This window comes from Glycine soja, chromosome 14, assembly GCF_004193775.1.
Source record: "Glycine soja cultivar W05 chromosome 14, ASM419377v2, whole genome shotgun sequence".
NCBI classification, from domain to species: Eukaryota; Viridiplantae; Streptophyta; class Magnoliopsida; order Fabales; family Fabaceae; genus Glycine; species Glycine soja.
The window spans coordinates 21,623,462-21,635,134 of NC_041015.1; the positions used below are offsets into that span (position 1 = coordinate 21,623,462).

The window sequence follows — 11,673 nt, forward strand, 5'->3', positions numbered from 1 at the left end:
CTAAAAAGAAAAAATATATATATAAATTTAAAAGGTAAAAAAGTACAATAACAATTCTATTCTTCTTATTAATTGATTTCTTCTTAATATTAAAAAATTTCTTGTTGAAAATAACAATAAAAAATATAAACATTTGCTTGTTTTGTTTTGAGGGTTAAAATAAATAAATTTAAAGTTATAATACTTTTTCACATTTAACTAAAGGTAACTGTCTTTATAACGTATGTTGTAGAGTGTTAATACATTTCCTATGCGTAATGAATTCCCGAACTTGAATTTGGTTCCAAAGACCATTTTTTTCTAAAAATGATTTTTTCCGGTATTTCCTTTTTATAAATGTTGGTGGCAACTCCTCTATTTTTCAACTCTTTATTATTTTTTGCCATTCCAACGTGAGCCCCATTGCCACAATACCCATGACTTCTAACATGAAGTCCAACATCAAACAAGCATGAGAGAAATAAGAACACCAACCCCCCCCCCCCCCCCCCCCCGCCATACCTTGAAGGGAGAAACCAAAAATTGATGAGCAATGGAACACTTGTTTCTATCAAATGATTCTATGCATATATGTTTGGGAGAAGATGATGAGAATTTCAAATTATAAAATGGAAGAAAAATTGAAATGACAAAGCTTTTCTTAAAATCTTACCTCTAATCTCCACAAAAATCCCTTCAATCCTCTCAATCAAGCCTCCCAAAGCAGGGGAGAGTTTGCAAACCTTTGCCCCCTCTCCTCTCAAAGCCAGTGCACACCCCTAGGTCATCCTAGGGTTGTGTTGCCTTGTGTAGTGGGTCTTAACCCACTTGGGTTAAGGCCCAAATAGTTTAGGTGCTCTAATTGAATCTTTAAACTCCCTAATTAAGATTCATGACAATTAATTATATACTTTAGCAACTTAAACTATTAATTCCAACTCTAACTCTATCTCTTTATTAATTAAGGGTAAACACTTATTTTCATCTTTGATTTTGTTAGGCGTTGACAATTAGATCCTTGAAAGATGAAAATTTTTAATTTTGTCCCTTAATTTGCAAAGTATAACAAATAAGTCATCCTGTTAGTTTTCTCCATTAACTCGAACAGTTGTATGTACATGGTACTTCCATTCATGACATGACAACTGACATTCTCCATGTGATTGTCATGTGTCATCTACGGCTACAACGTGACAAAAAAATTGATTTTTGGATTTGGTATTTAAGCTTAACAATTTGTTGACATTTTTGTTCCTGAAATTAATCACTTACTGACACTTTGGTCCTTGAAAGCACGTTTGAATTTTTAATTAAGTCTAATACTACATATATATTATTAGCATAATTAAGTCTAATACTACATATATTCACCATCATCATTATTTTAAAAATGATTTTTTTATTTTTATATTAAAATCACTATCACCCTCCCTCTCTCTCCACTTTTCTCCTATATTCTTCTCATTCTCACAAAATACAATTCTCCGTAAACGACATCGTTTTGCCCACTCTCTCTACCACCGGTGATCGACATAGCTGAGCACAACACCTTCCATTTTGCTCCCGCGTAAATCACTTTCCATAGTTTCCCTTCCCTGGGGCATTGAATTCTGATTCATTGTATCGAGAGAGCGAAACGCATTGTCGGTTTCAGTAGCTACTAGGGTTTCTTGTATTCGATGCCTATCTCTTGTATTCACTCTTTCCTCAACTTGAAATTGAAATCTTTGGTGGTCAAACTGTTGAACGAAGTGAGTGTTGGACTTGGTTTCTTTTTTGGTGATGAAATTGGCTGCAATAACTGTGTAAACTTGTCCGGAGGTGATCATTGCATTAGCCTAAGTCCTACGGTCAACAAAATATTTGTTTAACTTCTCATACGTGGCTCTGACTAAGGCTCTGATTGGAAAATTTTGAATTTTTTTTAGCATTGAGTTTAGTGACTCTACCAAATTAGTGGTCATGTGTCCCCATCGTTATTCCTCATCCTATGCCAAGGTCCATTGCTCCCTTTGGTATTTGATCTAGCCATACAGTGTCGTGTGGGTTGTCTTCTTGTAACTTCCGGTAGTGGCGAAAAAACTCTGGTTGAGTCATGGCATACCCTATAGTTTGAAAAAACTCCATTGGTATTCATTGTGGGATCAATGCCTTCCTCAAATAATTGTGTTATCAACTTGTCTTTTCTACTATGTGACAACTTGTTGAGGAGATAGTGAGGAACAAAGGAACAATGCTTTGTGGTTCTTTGCTCCACTAGTACAATTGATTTTGTTGCTGATGGCATTCCATTTGGTCTTTGTAACATTATGTTTTTCATAATGTTTGGTTAAGTAGTTTCACAATTAGAAAATATGCTTTTTACATCGATTATTTATGACTTTCTACATTGGTTTATAACCAATGTTGAAAGTATTATGGTTAACATCGGTTTTCTAAAATCGATGTTAACATAAAATAACAACATTGATTATCTAAATAACCGATGTTATATATTAAGAACTACACCAAAATAAGTGTATAAATGTTGAACGTTGACATCGTTTTTTTATACAAAACCAATGTTAACGCATACATTAACATCGGTTTTCTAGAAAAACCGATGTTAACATAGGTTCTTATATAAAAACCAATGTTAAGTTAGAAACTTTAACATCGGTTCTGTATAAAAACCAATGTTAATGTGTGAGTTAACATCGGTTCTTATAAGAACCGATGTTAATGTTTTGAAGATTAACATCGGGTTTTGTAAATAACCGATGTTAATATGCGTAAATAACATCATTTTTTGGAAGAATCAATGTTAAGTTGTATGCTAACATCATTTTTTTTTTCAAAAATCGATGTTGTTTGTGTATATTAACATCGGTTTTTGTAAATAATCGATGTTGTTTTAAGGTTTTTTTTATATACACATTTTGTTTTTACAAAAAACCCAAAATTTAACTTGTAAAAAGCAATTTCAGACCAGAATTCACAGCAAACATCATTTGCATTCTTCTTTCAAGCAGTTTTTAGCATAAAGCTACAGTAAACTATGGATTGATAAATATGAATAAATGATTTATTAAGAACTATCAATAAATAACATTCAATGTTCAAATGACATAGCAAATTGCAAAATTGTAAACCAAGTAGTGTAAACTAATTAAGTAAGCTAAAATGAATTCCCTAACATCCTAAGTTTGATCTCTAGGTCGAAGATAATATTGTGCCCACTGGATGCGAAGCGCCTTTAATCTCTCTGGCTCCAATGGTCTGGCATCGTTAAAATACTGCATAATTAAATAAAAGATAAATTTACAATGTAATACCAATTATAAGAAAATCAACTTTGTTTGAAATAAACAATTACCGCTTCCCAGTTATTCCTCAAACTTCCTAAGATGATGGTGGACATCCAGTGCATGATGTAATAGCCGTACTTAGTGCTTCCTTTTTGTCTATTACACTAAATACATAATGAAATTTGGATATTAATTAAATGTTAACTACAATTAGTGTACACACACATAAACAGTATATGTAAGTAGAAGTTTTATTTAAATCACAAACCTTAACGACAATCCACCTAGCGGCAGCCTTGGATTTAGGCTGTGGAGTATCATCAAGTTCTTTCAAAGTACTGTTGAATACGAGGAACATTTAAAAATTTATGTTGTTGAGTAATGCCAATGAAAATGTATTGAAAACAACACAGACCTGTTAATTATTCCCTTAAGGTAGTTGTCTGGCCTGTTATGCAAGGAACAAAACCAGACAACAAGGTTTTCCTTCGGCAGAATGACCACCATTTGCCAGTGTTCGCTGCAGTGGAGACGAATATGGGTTATTGTAGTAGTATACATTATTTAAATTCAGTTGTTTTGTTTGACTTACCCATTTAAGTAGGCTCCAAGGTAGACATCGCGTTTTGAACTCTGCATCCAACTCTTGATGTAACTTTCGGAGTCAAACTGTGATTGCCTAGATCTCTGAATAGACTGTGACTCGAGGAATCCATACACATAGGAATTCCCCGCTCGCATACTTGTTTCAATCGGATGCCTGTTGTTGTTAAGACAAAGTTAATTATGTATGAATTTAAAGCAATAACTTAGGTAATTAATAGTAAGCTAAATTGACTTACAGAATCCACAACTGTATGACAAATATGCTGAGACATTGACCACCGTGTGCAATTTTAGAAAGATCTTCATGCTTTATGTACAGCTCGAACATGGTAACATCCTAGTTAACCTAAAAAGGCTTCATGAAAAGCTCTAGGATGGTCAATGTCATCAGATATAGCGGATCATCGACCTCAGGATTCGGCCTTTGTGGAGGTTTTGCTGGAGAAATAGCTGCCTGCTAATCAAACATAGTTAAATAATTAAGCTAAATAAATTAATTGAAAAAAATAAGTATATAATCAAAGTAAAATACATGTTCTGATAAAGGCTTCACGAGATGTGTCGCCCAAGTAAGGAAGGTGTTAAGTGTCTGCCCCACTAAGGTAACCTCATCAGTGGGTACAGGAACAGGAGCCCATGCATCTTTAACCTCCTCAACACCAAACTTCACTTGGCCAGGCTACAAAGGAATGTTGTGAACTATTGATCCCTCATAAACTCTTCCTAGGGCAACCAGGCGGGGAGGATTTGCTTCGATGTACAACCCACACTTATCTGAGTCACCCGTCTCAGGATCATTCCATGAGGGATCAACATAACTCTCCTTTGTACTAACACGAGGACTTGAGGGACCAACCATAGGCTCAGGAGGCAGTGTAAGTCCCTGAGATTGCATCTGGGATTGAAATTGGGACTACATCTGGCTGAAAGATGCCATCAGCTGCCAAGTCACTTTTTTTGTGATCGACTCTTCTAACTGGTCCTTGAGTTGTTGGGTCAGCTGCTGTAGGTCTTCAGGAGGTAGGGAGGAAGAGCTACGGGACATTCATGGAGCCGATCCAAAATATTGCTTGATGGTGACACCGGCTCCAGGAGCATGGACACGACCAGGGTGGTCTGGTCGCCCAATGGCAGTAGTCAAGACATCCTGACGTCCATGAGGGATCAACGATCCCTGTGATGCCTGCTCCTCCAAAGAATCCTGTACAGAACAAATATATTTGTCTTAGGCATTCACAGAATAAACAAACATAGTTAGAATTCTTAATTGAAAATGACTTACGATCTTCTCAGACGTCATCTGCCAAGTTTTCTTAGTTCGGACCATCTTCCACTTTATGTGGCATCTGATGGGAGATGAAGGGTCAATGATGCCATCAGTGGTTCCAGACTAGGCAGCTTCCTCCAGTTTCTTTTTGGTATTCTCAGCCATTAGCTTTTGTTCTAAATATTCATATCCCCCACGAGACAACACGTGGGGGGCAGTGTTTTGCTTCTGGATGGCCTGTGCCTTTTTCCGCCCATTCTGAAAGAATCAAACATTAATGGTACAAATTACTACAATGAATTATAACAATTGAATCTTTTGTGGAAAACAACTAAAATGGCAAAGAACATACCTCCCAAGAAGGGTATCTGCATGTCTGACAAAACTGGGCCCACTTCTCCTTGCTAATGCCGTATTTTTCACAGACAGTGTCATCCACACCATCCTGATCAGCTGCAAGGGCCCATTTCCTAGTCAAGTCCAATTTAAACTGTTGCCGCCTCTCGCCGACAGTCTGAAGAATTTTCTTCTTTGTCCTACTGCCAGAAGCTTCAGCGATTTGAAATTCCACCTGACAAATAAAAAATTAGGTTTTATTGTAAGTAAACTATGAATTTTGGCTATTAAAAAATGTAAGAAGAAAACTAAAATACTTGAATATTCTCCCATATCAATTCCTTCTGAGCAGCAGAGACTTCCTTTCAGGTCTCATATGTCATGTCGACCTTATCACGCGTGGCAATCCCCAAATATGTTCTTAATTTCTTCTGGTGGGGACCATCGGCCTTGCCGGTAGCTGTAGAAGCAAGCTTCATAATGATGAATCAAGTATGATTCAAGTAGTTTTGATGATGACAAAAAGAAGCCCAAAAGAATGATGTCAAGATTGAGTCAACAAGTTCAAGATCAAGATTAAAGAAAAGACATCAAGAAGAATCAAGATTCAAGAAAAGATGAATTCAAGATTCAAGAGAAGAAACCAAAAAGCAACAAGTCAAGACTTCACAAGGGAAGTATTGAAAAAGATTTTTCAAAAACCAAACATAGCACAGTTTTGTTTTACAAGAAAAGTTTTTCCAAATTTTTCTAAGTTACCAGAGTATTTACTCTCTGGTAATCGATTACTAGTTTCTTGTAATCGATTACCAATGGTAAAGTTTAATTTCAAAAGCTTTTAACTGTATTTGCAACGTTCCAAATGTTTTTTAAATGGTGTAATCGATTACAATATATTGGTAATCGATTACTAGTATATCTAAACATTGAAATTCAAATTCAATTGTGAAGAGTCACATCTTTCCATAAAATGCTTTGTGTAATTGATTACATGGTTATGGTAATCGATTATCAGTGACAAGTTCTTAATAAAAAGTCAAGAGATGTAACTCTTCCAATGGTTTTCTCAAGATTTTCTAACTCTTCCAATGCTTTTTTTGACCAGACATGAAGAGTCTATAAAAGCAAGACCTTGACTTGCATTCAAAAAACTTTTTTTTACAACTTTTGAACCTCTTTGAACACCTTTTGAGAAATTTTGAAACTTTCCTACGTATCTTTCTTCATCTTCTTCCTTTGCCAAAAAGCTTTCTAAGTTTTCTGTTTTCCAAACCTTGTTTCTTTTGCAGAAAACAAAAGTATGCTATATCTTTTCATTCTCTTCTCCCTTTGCCAAAAAGAATTCAACAAGGACTAATCGCCATAATTCTTTTTGTGTCTCTTTTCTCCCTTTTCCAAAAGAACAAAGGACTAACCACCTGAATTCTTTTGTGTCTCCCTTCTCCCTTTTCAAAGAATTCAAAAGGACACAGTCTAAGAATTCTTTTGATTCTTCCCTTTCCCTTAAACAAAAGATTTCAAAGGACTAACCGTCTGAGATATCTTTTGTTTCCCCTTACAAAGATTCAAAGGACTAATCGCCTGAGAAATCTTTGTCTTAACACATTGGAGGGTACATCCTTTATGGTACAAGTAGAGGGTACATCTACTTGGGTTGCTGTAACTGAGAACAAGAGAGGGTAAATCTCTTGTGGATCAGTTCAAGTGGAGGGTACATCCACTTGGTTGTTCAAAGAGAACAAGGGAGGATACATCCCTTGTGGATCTTTACTTGTAAAGGTTTTTACAAGGTTGAAAGAAATCTCAAGGACCGCAGGTTGCTTGGGGACTGGATGTAGTCACGGGTTATTGCCGAACCAGTATAAAATTCTTGTGTTTGTCTTCTTCTTCCCGACACTTTTAATTTCCGCTGTGCACTTTTAATTATCGCTTTTACTTTTGGTTAAATTTCAATTATTGTTCTTTACTTTCTTAACTTGGTAGTAAAAGCCTAATTAAATCTAGTAACATTAAGAAGGATAGATTTTTAAATAGTCAAGGTACATTAATAATTAGTTCAACCCCCCCTTCTTAATTATTCCGAGGCCACTTGATCCAACAGTAGCAGGATCAATGTTGACCATTTGTCTCTCTGCACCAGGTGATCTAGTGGCCAACAATCTTAGCCGCGTCGCTTTGCATGTCTGCTTCACGGTAGACGGAGACGCTGATGCGTCTGGAGGAGGAGGAAGAGCAGGAGGAGAAGGAGGAGGAGGCGAGGCAGGTGGAGTAGCCATGGTCCTTTAATATAAGTAATTGGGTGAAGATTTGAGGGCAACAATACAGAATAGACCAGACCTATTGTCTTTATCTAGTGTCAAAACTTTTGCCATGTTGATAGCAAATAATCCTAGGAAATACATGCAAAACAAAATATTATACATAAATATATCACATAGACCTACATAAATATATACCATCATCAAGGACCTACATAAATATATACAATCATCATGTTTCATTCAAACAAAAGATAAAAACTAGCAATTTTTGGTAGGTGTCTAACCTCTGAAACAAAAATATTTTAAGAGTTGTTACTTGTTTTGTCTCAATATAGTTTAGATTGGATTACAACCCAAGCTCCTGAAACAACCATGTAAATCAAACTCATCAATTAATGACTGAAAACAGTAAATCAAACAGCAATAACTAGAATTTATATTGAGTTGTTGATGAAGAAAAACAATGACCACTTATATTGGCAGAATATACACTTGTACACGTAGGTATTTTTTGTTGATTATTTCAAATGACAACATTTGTTTCCAAAGTTAAATTGATAAAAGAAGTTGTTGTATATGTTTTCTTATGCTTAGTATACCTTTGTATACAACTTTGGTTACTGAGATTAAAGAAATGAAAGAAAAGCAGCAGAAACAGGATGATATTATTCAATCTATTGCAGCTTGAAATAAACAACCTTTAATTCCACATCTGGTTTTGGTTGCTGGTTCTACATTGACAGATGAAGAGGCTGCAAGAGACCTAAAATTTCTTGGTAGAATCTAGCACCCCAATCTTGTTCCTTTAACTGGATATTGTATAGTTGGGGATCAGAGAATTGCCATATATGATTCAATTAGAGGTTGGTACTTATTACCATTAAAAGTTAAATCTTCTTTAGGAATGCAATCACAGTTGTGATCTAGTTCTTGCTTTTGGGGGATATTGGATTGTTTATGATTGAATTTTTCATCTTAGAAGTTTCCTCAGGTACCACAAGCAGACAAAGGGTGTCGTTATTGTAGAAAAGTGAAGTAGAAATTGATGTAAAGGAAAAAAAAGAAAAAAAAAGTATTCTCATATTCTGATATTTTCTCACTCTAAAATCCACATGCACATGTCCCTGCTATTCCCTTAGTCATCATTTTCTGCATAATTATTTTCAAGACTCTTTCTTTTTGTCCCATTGGGAGCATTTTACTCCTGGTCTTTTTAGTGAGATATCTAGGAATGATTATTCCCCAATTACTTCTTTACAGGCCACACTGTGCATAGCTTCTGTGTGTCTTTGGTGTATTGGCTAAGTACTAATTTACTTTCATGGGTGAATTTCTTGTGGATGCAACAGTGTTTGAAGATAAGAAGGTAAACCCCATTTTTCATAAGGTTGTTTCAGATTAGAAATTGATTTCTTTTTTCATTAATATTATTATTTGTTCCTTGCAAATCTGTCTTGCTCTATGGTTGGTCTTGGACTTGGATTTGGATTACATATCCCAATTTATGATTGTTAAAATCCTGTGTTCTTTTTGGTGTTGTTTGTGAGTTGTCTCCTTGTGTTGGTTGTCTTCAATTATGCACACAAGTTTTTTGTTTTTTTCCCTAATATTGAAGCAGATGGGAGAGAGTGTTGTTGCTTCCAATCCTACTTTGCAAGTGTTTGTTTCGGTTGGTAGATTTGAGAATGATTCCTTGTCTTGGGAGAGATGGTCCTTTTTCTCTCCAAACAAGTACTTGGAAGAGGTTGAGAAGTGTGCCACACCTGGATCAATGGCCCAGAAGAAAGCCTACTTTGAGGCTCATTACAAGAAGGTTGCTGCCCGGAAAGCCGAATTGTTGGCTCAAGAGAAGCAAAGGGAGAAAGATTCTTTCGGATCAGAAGAACATAATGGAATAGATTTGAGTGGTAACACTGATGCAAAACATGATATATCCAACAACACTCAAGGTTCCGGTGAAAGGGTTGAGCATGAAAATAGTTCTGTTGGTGAGATCCATAGGACTCATGTTAATGAATCTGAGGAGGAATTTGCAGTTTCAAGGGATTACCAAAGTTCATCAGTTCAGGTACAAAACAAGGAACTGGAAAGTAGATGACATAGTTCCTACAAGATAAATGAACCTGAAAATGTATGCAAGAAACAAGTGGAAAGTCCTAACAACAACATTGAAGCGGAAGATGTGAAGGAAATTTCACATGTTGTGTACAAGGAGACTATAAAGGCTTCAAAAGTTGAAGTAAAAGATGTGAAATTGAATCATCCAAAGGAATCTAAGGTTTGCTTTAATTCATATATCCATCAAATTCATGTTCTTTCTTAAAGGTTAGGTATTTGGTTAGCCTGGTTTTTAATTGCTCATCATTTATTTTGGACAGGTTAAGTCTATGAGTAAGGGTAGCAATGCAGCCAAGACTAAGAAGAAATCAATGCTACCTACTTCTAAGGCATCCCCAATTTCAACACCACAAAGTTCAAAGCCTGCATCAAAAACTCCTACCAAAACAGTGACACCTGCTTCTTCAACTAGAAAGGGAAGCTCTCCATCTTTGACTAGGAGACAAATTACTTCTAGTAGGGAGAGTAGAAAATTTGCTAACAAACCTTTGCACATGTCTTTGACCTTGCCTCCAAGTAATCCTGATCCAGCTCCTCAAAGTACCATGAGGAGATCTTTAATTATGGAGAACATGGGGGATAAGGACATAGTCAAACGAGCATTTAAGACATTCCAGAATAGTTTCAACCAGCCAAAAACTTCTGTTGAAGACAAATCTTTGATAAAGAAGCAGGTAATTGGAAAATCTTCATGGACAACTGTTCAATGTTGACAAATGTTTTTTTTATACAGTATAAATGGTTATTCTTAAACTGCACAAAATCAGATTGATTAAAAAATGTTTTCCTCTTAATTTCCTGGGGAGGTTCCTTCAAGGGGAATTGTGTCAAAGGTTCCAACATCTACAACTTTGAGGAAAGAAAATGGACGGTAAATTGTTTAATCTGCGTTGATAATGTGATTTCATTTGCACAAGTTTCATTTCTTTTATGTATTTTTCATAGTCCTTTTTTTTATCCCACTCTGGGTATTTTCCAATTTCTATCTATCTCTTCAAAAGAGAGAGAGAGAGAGAGAGAGAGAAACAAACTAAATGTATCTATGTCTCAGCGAAAAGATCATATTCATAATCAATGAAGACAGCTACAAACAAACCTTGTAGCTTGCTAGCTTTCTTCTTTTTAATTAAACTCAATTGGAGATGAAGAAGAACAACAAGATAGAGAAAACCTTATGTTGTAGACAAGGTTGGTTAGAAGAAAAGAAAAAAGATGATTTGGTTAAAAGAGAGTAGAATTAGAGTAATAAAAGGAAGTAGAAGATGAAGGGGAGAGAAAGAGCTTTGGAGGTGGATTTTGGTAGTGAAGCACTAAATAGGAGTTGCTTATAGAGGTGGTGTGGGAGGACAAAAAAGCAGGTTTTAATAGACAAAGAGGAATGCACAGTTTAGTTTTAGGAGAGGGAGATTCAGATTAGAGAACCCCCCCAAAAAAAGTGGGGGTGCTTGCTTTGGTTTGCTTGCACTATCAGCTATCGAGTTTACGCCATATAGAGGGGAGCAGTGTGTCAGATAATGGTGAGGACAAAAGATGGCAGAGAGAGACAGAAAGACAGAGAGAGGACCTTTCTCAAATCGAATTAACTGAAAGAAACGTTCTTTCAAAGTAAATATGCTAAACTTCCCTTCTTTATGTTATGTATGCCAAATGCTCCCTTCTGATCAATATTTTCTTCTTATTCATAATTTAAATTGATTATAGTCACACCTCTTCTTCCTACCAAAACCCTTAACTCATTAAGCAAATTCCACTAAACTAAATAGGATAACAAAATGGGGGACAAAGTTAGACATGACCATAAATATTTGCATCAAGCTCA

The 11,673-nt window shown here is 35.7% G+C and overlaps 1 pseudogene; it reads left to right on the forward strand.

Moving 5' to 3' along the window:
• The first annotated feature begins 9,345 nt into the window (after window positions 1-9,345).
• LOC114383493 lies at window positions 9,346-10,772 on the forward strand (annotated as a pseudogene).
• Window positions 10,773-11,673: the final 901 nt, after the last annotated feature.